Below are 9,805 nucleotides of genomic sequence, written 5' to 3' on the forward strand. Positions count from 1 at the left end.
CCCCCCCCCCAATAAGTTTGAGCAGTTGGTAGAATGTTCTAGGCTTTGCAGGCTAGGGTCTTAACTACTAAGCCATCTCTCCAGCCCTGGTCAGTATTTACATTTTTTTTATTGATGACTTCAATAATTATAGACAATAACCTATGGTAATTTCCTCCCTCCCCCCACTTTCCCTTTTGGAAGCCCACTCTCCATCATATCCTCTCCCCCCTCAATCCCTCTCTCTTTTTTTAAAAATTTTTTCTGTTCATTTTTATTTATTTGAGTGTGACAGAGAAAGACACACACACACACACACACACACACACACACACACAGAGAGAGAGAGAGAGAGAGAGAGAGAGAGAGAGAGAGAGAGAGAGGGAGAATGGGCACGCCAGGGCTTCCAGCCACTGCAAACGAACTCCAGATGCGTGCGCCCCCTTGTGCATCTGGCTAACGTGGGACCCGGGGAACTGAGCCTCGAACTGGGGTCCTTAGGCTTCACAGGCAATTGCTTAACCACTAAACCATCTCTCCAGCTCAATCCCTCTCTTTTCTAAACTTTTTTTTAAAATTTATTTATTTATTTATTTGAGAGAGACAGACACAGAGAGAAAGACAGATAGAGGGGGAGAGAGAGAATGGGCGCGCCAGGGCTTCCAGCCTCTGCAAACGAACTCCAGACGCGTGCGCCCCCTTGTGCATCTGGCTAACGTGGGTCCTGGGGAATCGAGCCTCAAACTGGGGTCCTTAGGCTTCACAGGCAAGCGCTTAACCGCTAAGCCATCTCTCCAGCCCCCAATCCCTCTCTTTTATTTATTTATTTATTTATTTACTTACTTACTTTTGGTGTTTCGAGGTAGGGTCTCACTCTGGCCCAGGCTGACCTGGAATTAACTATGTAGTCTCAGGGTGGCCTTTGAAGAACCTGTGTGTGCCTCTGAATGAACACTAGAAGTCATTATGTCATCCATAGTCAAGAGAATTCATACGGCTGTTGAGGAAAGCGTCAGTGTTGTGTGTGGTGAGGGCGGAGGGCTGGCTGGGACAGTTAAAGGGCACAAGAGGCTGAGGAGTCCTCCTACATGGGTGAACCGTGCATTAGAGAGAGAAGTCTGACGGGTGCCTGTTGAAGGTGATCTCATGTCTCCTCACGTTAGATTGTTGTGGGAGTTTATGGCATTTCCTTTTTCCTTTCTGCACCGTGGTAGAAGATGTTTATGCATTAGGTTTGGTCTAATTGGAATGAAGAACTGCCTTAAGTAAACTCCAGGTTCCTTTTTTTTTTTTTTTTTCTTGCAAGAACGGAAATGATTATCCAAGGGCTCAAATGCTGTTTTAACCGCATCACCAGACCTCTTAGGCTTGTAGCTTTCCTGTGTTTGTCAAGCTTATATTTGTCTGGCCCACTAAGCGTTTCCTGTGCTGCTCTTACTAATGGGCCCTGTGGATAAAGATCTCACAGACTTATTTTGATGGCCAGAATATTGGTGTTAGGGAGAGGATTATTATTATTATTTTACATGGTATACTTTTTTCTTTCTTATGTTAAAAAAATCAGTAAGGAATTTTGTGTTAGTATGACTTGAAAGCCAAGGAAATCTATAGTTAACTTGAGAGTTAAATTATAATTTACTGCCTTCTGTACAAAAACACCCTCAAAAAAAAAAAATGCTGGAGAGATGGCTTAGCGATTAAGGCGTTTGCCTGCAAAGCCAAAGGACCCCAATTCGATTCTCCGGGACCCATGTAAACCAGATGCACAGGGGGGTGAATTCATCTGGAGTTTGTTTGTAGTGCCTGGGGGGCCCTGGCACACCCATTTTTTTTTCTTTCTCTCTCCCTCTTTCAAATGAAAAAATAAAAAGAAAGAAAGAAAAGAAAAAAATGAAAGAAAAATCAGTGCCCAAGTTTAGTGGGTTAGGGCCCTTCCATCTGCTATTTGCTTTCTCCTGCCTCTTCCTCCTCCTTTTCTTGCTCCTCCTTTTTATTTAATATATATATATATATATATATTTTTTTTTAATTTGAGAGTGACAGACAGAGAGAGAAAGACAGATAGAGGAAGAGAGAGAGAATGGGCGCGCCAGGGCTTCCAGCCACTGCAAACGAACTCCAGACGCGTGCGCCCCCTTGTGCGTCTGGCTAACGTGGGACCTGGGGAACCGAGCCTCGAACTGGGGTCCTTAGGCTTCACAGGCAAGCGCTTAACCGCTAAGCCATCTCTCCAGCCCTTAATATTTTTATTTATTTATTTATTTATTCATTTAACAGAGAAAGAGGGAGGGAGGGAGAGAGAGAGAGAGAGGGAATGGGCACGCCAGGGCCAGGGCCTTCAGCTGCTGCAAATGAATTCCAGATGCGTTCCCCCACTTATGCATCTGGAATCTTACCTGGGTCCTTGGGCTTTGCAGGCAGACACCTTAACAGCTAAGTCATCCCTCCAACCCCCCCCCCCCACTTTTCTTTTTTGAAATAAAGTCTTAGATTGTAGCCCAGTTTTACCTGGAACTCACAGGGCACATATTATCCAGCTAGATAAGTAGAATGCAAGAGATAAGTGAGATATTCATTTTAATAGCATTTAACAGTTATGGTAACAACATTAAAGACACCAAACTTCCCCAGCACTTATTTCTAATGTCTAGTTAGAGCCCTGTTCATCTACATAGGTGTATTGTGGCATACTCCCTTCCCCAGGTTAATTGGGATTACCCAATTAGAACCTTTTTTTTTTTTTTTTTATCATTTTGGGGACTTCTTATATTTTTTGATGTAGGGTCTCACTTTATCCCAGGTTAACCTGGAACTCACTCTGTAGCCCCAGGCTGGCCTCAAACTCACCACAATCCTTCTACTTCAGCCTCCCGAGTGCTGGGATTAGAGATATGTTCCACTATACTGGTCTCATTGTGGTTTTCTTTCTCTTGGTGCCATCCGGGAACTTTGATCAGGACGGGCCCCAGAGTCATCTAGATTGTTGTCCCTGGAACTATTCAGGCTCCTAGCCTTTGAGTACAGACAGAGAGATCATGGTTGGCTCGCTGGGGCCATGTCTTCTGCAGGCCTCCTTGGGGCTGTCACAAAGGATGGCTCAGGAGTTACAGGACATCATTTTAGGTTCAGGGTAGTTTTGAACTTTATAGTTTCTTTGTCTTTCTGAGGAATGGTTACTAAAGGTCACAGATAGACACTAAACATCCTTTGCAAGCATTATTTTGGTATGCTTAATATACCTTTTGGGTGATAGCTTTTAATTCAGGAAAAGTGAAATACAGATTAAATAATATTCTCCCATTTGGATACTGTGTAAAGCTTGGTAATACGGATTTGGTGACTAGACCTTTTTGGTTAGAAATCTTTCTACTTTATCCTTGGAGCTTATAGGGTTTCTCTAAGCTCCTAGGTCTTTTGTTGTTGTTGTTGTTTGTTTTTTGAGATAGGGTCTCACTCTAGCCCAGGGTGACCTGGAATTCACTATGGAGTCTCAGTGTGTCCTCGAACTCACAGCGATCCTCCTACTTCTGCCTTCCAAGTTCTGGGATTAAAGACGTGTGCCACCACACCCGGCTCCCTAGGTCTTATTTTTGTTTTTCCTTTCTGCAATGCTGGAGATTGAGTTCATTGGTCTTTCTTCATATAATAAATGTTGTTCCACTGGAGAATTGTTTTTTTCCCTAAGGCAATTCTATTTTTAAAGGCGATGGAGGTCCTTTTTCATTAAAACAACCAAGCTGTACACTAGTTCCTAAAGAGAGCTGTGAATGTCCATTTTTTAAGCCTCTAGATTAAGTGATTTTAAAGTAGGGAGCTTAACATATTTATTAAAATTAGGTTAGGGGGCTGGAGAGATGGCTTAGCAGTTAAGATGCTTGCCTGAGAAGCCTAAGGACCCAAGTTCGATTCCCCAGTACCCACATAAGTCAGATGCACAAGGCGGCCCATGCATCTGGAGTTCGTTTGCAGTGGCTGGAGGCCCTGGTGTGCCTATTCTCTCTCTCTGCCTTTCCCTTGTCTCTCTAATAAATGAATAAAATAAAGTATTTTTTAAAATTTGGCTAACAGTTATCAATACAGATGATAACTATGGATCTACTAATTATATGTCTCTCTAAAAACAAATCTGTATGATGGCTCTTTTAAACATCACAATCTAATCCTGAAGAGAGGGTATTATTTAAGTGTGTGTGTGTGTGTGTGTGTGTGTGTGCAAGCATGCACTCTGCTTTCCTGGCAGACCTGTGTGCTATGATTGGTAGCTGTAGAACCCAGAAACTAGACTGACGCCATGACAGGCTTCAATAGGATGCTGCCCTGGCTAGGCCTGAGTTTTAAGCCAGCCCCTAGTCATGCCCAAGACATGCCTGAGACTTGTCCAGGACTTGTTCCTTCTGCCTTTCTGCCCAGCCAATCAGAAGCACACAAATGTTACTGCTGCTTGCTAAGCCAATCATAATGATGGTTACCTAACCTGCCTGGAATTCCCCTGCCACTATCCTAAGCCAATCAGAAGAATACAAGCACACTTACTGTTTAAATCAACCAATCCTGTACCCATCCCCTTCTTCTATGTTCAAATCCCTACAAAAACCCTACCCTGCCGCTACTGGGGGCTCTTGTTCGGATCCACTGTGCTGGTGAAGTCAAGATACCGAGCTTAAGCCCGAAAGAAAGCTCCTTGCCTTTGCATACGTGTTTGGTGGTCACTGGGGGTGCTGAGAACGGGGCATAACGGTAGCATTTTCCTATGATGTTTCATTTTCAGATGTTCGTCATTAGTCATTCTTCATGACCTTTCCACACAGCAGCCTGAACATAATTATTAAAGGCTGCCTACTGGAACAATAGCAGGGAGGAGATCTGCGGGTCTGAATGGCCTAGGGTCACGTTCTGGGTTAAGAAAAGATGAAGGGTTAGTCTAGTGGTCAACCTCTGGGTCCTGGGAAAGGTAGTTCTCTAAAAGCAGTGGGACTGAGAAGGGAGAATGTCTTGAATGTGCACATGTGACCCTGGCTGTCATCGGGGAAAGACAGGCCATGCAGATTCCCCACAGCTCCTTTGATTTGATGCCTGGTCCATGAGATGTTTAGTCATAAACAGAGTTCAATGACCAGAGTCTAGACAAACAAATCATGGCCCTGGCAAACCCTGCTTCTGATGACATGTTATGTCTTCGCAGCACACAGAGGAAGGAGCCAGCTTTGATATTCTAATACACTGCCATTGTGAGCAAGCAGCATATAAGAGATGCTGAGACCCAGATTCGGATAAACAGACTGTTGCGGTAAATTAGAAGGTATTCCCCACTTTGCGGCTTGTGATTTTCCTGCTCTGTCTTCCTCCAGGCATTAGGAAGCTGCCATGAACTTTACTGAAACGTGAGAGGTTTAAATATTAATATTTTTGAAGCCCTCAGGGTAGACTCAACCACCTGCTTCCCCCAGAGCAGCTGTCTGAAAGGAGTTTTCGCTAGAGAGACACCATTTTTCTCTTTAAGCAGAGTACTTCATCAAAGTTGAATCTTAATTGAGCCCGGATGCCTTCCAAAATATTTCATGTTCACTGACTAGCCTTTCCTCTGTGGTTTGGAGTTAAGAGATCTCAGAGCTTTCTCATCTGCTTGTCCATCCTTCTCCCATCCTGTTGAGAAAGTGTGACATCAAACACAGGGACACTTTGGCTCCTTGTCTTATCAGTATGTGGGACAAACAGGAAAATTCCATTTCTGTTGGGAGTAAAATGCAAAGACATGTTAAGGAAGGACCAAACTCACCGAGTTTCCTATAAAATAATCCCTAGAACAAAATACACCTTTTTGTTTGCCCCTTTGATCAAAACATATGCCTCTTATAAATACAGCCCAAGGTGATAAACTGTATGCAGGAACGAATGCTTATGGAACATAGTTGGTTGATTTCTTCTGTGAAGATAGCCAGGCTATTTTTATTTCAAAATCATTCACTTTCAGCCTGCATCCGGGAGGAGATTGTTCTACATTTTTTCAAATGCATTTTTCTTTGCAGGTGTTGAATTATTTACCCCTTAATGGCTCCTTATATATATTTACCTATTCTCAAGCCTGGCGTGGTGGTGTACGCCTTTAATCCCAGCACCAGGGAGGCAGAGGTAAGAGGATCCGTGAGTTCAAGGCCATCCTGAGACTACGTAGTTAATTCCAGGTCAGCCTGGGCCAGAGTTAGACACTATCTCGAAAAACCAAAAAATAAAAATTAAAAAATTAAAAAAATTATCTATTCTCTCTGTAAACTATCCTCTGAATTAGATCAGAAAGGCTCAAAACCCTATCTTTGCTATCCAGCCTTTTAAGGTAACCTTTTTGCTGGCGTTTGTGCAATTAGCTGACAGTATGTTAACAACAGGGAATCGTAATTACTGTGTGCATATCTGCCAGAGGATCCCCCTGCCCCCGCTCCACGCATGTATTCGTTTTGGGGAGACTTGGTTGTTGTATGGGACAAGATGACACTGATAAAGACTAAATCATCACGTGAGAGATTTTAGTGCGTGAGTGACAAGAATATACAAGGTTTTTGCTCCTATTTTGTGGAAATAGGTGAAGAGAATCTTGAATTCCTATAACTGCTGAAAGTGCAGACACTGCTAAGAGTAAAAGATGTTTCCAGAGAGCCATAAATCTACAAAGATGTTTACGTGTGCTGCAAAATGTGCAGGGCTGCACAAATGATACAAATCCCAAACGTGGTGTTTTTGCTACCTTTTCCCAGAGTAAAGGTTTTCTCATGGATGTACATGAATTCTCCAGTTTGTTTTTTCTTTTCTGGGCAAAAAAAAAAAAAAAAAAAAAAAAAGGCATGTTCATCATCCTGATGCTGTTTTAAATAGAAATTTATTTGTATGCATGTGATTTTCTTAAGGAGCAACCCATGATCAGTTCTACATACTAATTTAAAGGTTAAGTACAACATGAAAGAATTGTTTGGACCCACGGTCCTCCAACATTTATCCCAGAGGAAAATGTTCCGATTTTGAGTAACTTAATGTCTGTGATAATTAGGTTTGGGGATCAAGAACTGCAGGTAGGCTCAATTAACATGCATGTGTAGCCATGACAGCAGAACTGCAATTAATGGGCTAGAAACCTATTAAGTTCCTGCAGAGAGACTCAGTTTCAACTCACTGACATGTGGGGGGTTCTTGGTCATTCTTGCAGGAGACTAAGTGTGTGTCTCGTGGAAATGAACAGTGTCAGAGTCAGGAGGAGGCTTTGCATTCCTGAGCCTCCACCCGCTCTGCAGTCATTCAACAGATGAGGCACTGTGCCCGAGGCCAGCTCTGTCGCCTGGCAGTGGTGAGCAAGGATGTGGCAGCCTTGCTGCTGGGAAAAGTGACCAGACCAGATCTGCACTGTGAGCCACTTAACCTCACTTGGTTTATAATTTCTGAGAAAATTTTATAATTCAAGGAAATGTCTGAAATAGGTGTTTTCTCTTTTTTAAAAAAATTATTTTATTTATTTATTGAAGGGACAGAGAGAGAGAAGAAGAATGAGGCAGATAAAATGGGTATGTCAGGGCCTCCAGGCACTATAGATGAAGTCCAGATGCATGCACTACCTTGTGCATCTGGCTTTCGTGGGTCCTTAGGCTTCACAGACAAACACCTGAACATCTACGCCATTTCCTATCCCATTTTCTAGTTTTTAAAAAATATATTTATTTTTTTGAGAGAGAGAGAGAGAGAGAGAGAGAGAGAGAGAGATAGAGATATTGATAATGGGCACACCAGTGCCTCTAGCCACTGTAAATGAACTCCAGATGCATGTGTTCCCCCCTTGTGCATCTGGCTTACATGGGTCCTAGAGAATTGAACTGGGATCCTTTGGCTTTTTTTGCAGACAAATGCCTCAACCGCCTCAACCACTAAGCCATCTCTGCAACCCCATTTTCTAGTTCTTTAAAACAATATTTTTACAATTCCTCCTTTATAGGGGAAGATTTTTTATAAAAAATATTTTATTCATTTGAGAGAGAGGGAAGAAAGAGAGAGAGAGAGAGAGATTGAGAGAGAGAGAGAGAGAGAAAGCATGCCAGGGCTTCTAGCCATTGCAAACAAACTCCAGATGCCTGTGCTGTCTTGTGCATCTGGCTTACATGGGTACTGGGGAATCGAGCCTGGGTCCTTAGGCTTTTCAGGCAAGCACCCTAACAACTAAGCCATCTCCGCAGCAACCTTTTCTGGTTCTTGTTTTATTTTTCAGTAATTCATTAATTAATGTATTTGCAAGGGGAGAGAGAGAGAGAGCGAGCGAGAGTGAACATCTGGCTTCACAGGGATACTGGGGAACTGAACACCAGCTGTCAGGCTTTGCACATAGAGGTCAGAGGGAACCTCAGGGGTCAGTCCTCACCTTGCGCCTTGTTTGAGGCAGGGTCTCTTGTTCATCACTGTGTTTGCCAGGCTAGCTGGTCCTTGGACTTTTGGAGATTCTCTCATTTCATCTCCTCTCCTATCTCTGCCTCCCAAGTGATAGGATTACAGGCTTGTGCTGCCATGCCAAGCTTGTAGAAGGTTTATGCAGAAATTTCTTCAGGGTTTTGGCTTTTGCACCTTGGCAAAACCTTTAATGTATTAAATATCCTGGCTTTTGGACATCAGAGGGTATTGGTTTTAAGACCCTGGTCTTCACTATAAGTTTTAGATAGTGTTATTTCGAAATGTGGTTTCTTTATTGGTTCTCACTGTGTTTTGTCTTCTCAACAATAAACCTAAGCCTCAAAAAGAGATTTTTTTTTTTTTTTTTTTTTTTTGAGATAGGGTTTCACTCTAGCCCAGGCTGACCTGGAGTTCACTATGTAGTCTCAGGGTGGACTTGAACTTAAGGCGATCCTCCTACCTCTGCCTCCCAAGGTCTGGGATTAAAGGTGTGTGCCACCATGTCTGGCTCACAAAAATCTACTTTTAATGGATAGGAAAATGTTGGGGGGGGGTAGGAAGGATGTAAAAAGGGGGAGTAGATTGAGTGGTGGGAAGATAAATTTAAATTTACTGAGATCAAAAATCTATTGGGGAAATGTTTCAGGTTACTATTTGCATTTCTTTGTTATTTAATTTTTTTGTTTATTTATTCATTTGAGAGTGACAGACACAGAGAAAGAAGCAGATAGAGGGAGAGAGAGAGAGAATGGGTGCGCCAGGGCCTCCAGCCACTGTAGACAAACTCCAGATGTGTGTGCCCCTTGTGCATCTGGTTAACGTAGGTGCTGGGAAATTGAGCCTCGAACTGGGGTCCTTAGGCTTCACAGGCAAGTGCTTAACCACTAGGCCATCTCTCCAGCCCACTATTTGCATTTCTTATAATTGGAACTACCTAATAGAAGCTCAGATATTTTTGGATCCAGGGCACAATACACTCTTCAAACCCACTGTGACATACCACTTTCTTCTGTTTACAACCTTCTTAGCAAGGCCTTTATTGGGGCTGGTTCTGAATTTGGTCAAAATTTATGACCTAATTTGCCCTGAAAACTATTTTTGTTTCTGCTTTCTGTGCCTCCACAGTGGTTTTCAAACCTGCCAAGTGTAAAAATCTCACCCCAAAGGCCTTTTCTTGAGAGTGATTCTTGACATCGAGGAGTGGATGAAGTAAGACACTTTTCAAAAATCATTACACAAAGGTGGGATGATATGAGACATGAGCTGCTAGCCATGCAGAGGACAGCATGGTGCCAGGCTTGGGAAAAATGAGATTTTTGTTTATTCTAATAAAATAGCTATTACTAGATTATCACTGGGGGTCAAATAACCTCTTATCCTGACCATGTTATTAGCCACTGGGTGCTGT

The sequence above is a fragment of the Jaculus jaculus genome, chromosome 14 (assembly GCF_020740685.1).
Source record: "Jaculus jaculus isolate mJacJac1 chromosome 14, mJacJac1.mat.Y.cur, whole genome shotgun sequence".
NCBI classification, from domain to species: domain Eukaryota; kingdom Metazoa; phylum Chordata; class Mammalia; order Rodentia; family Dipodidae; genus Jaculus; species Jaculus jaculus.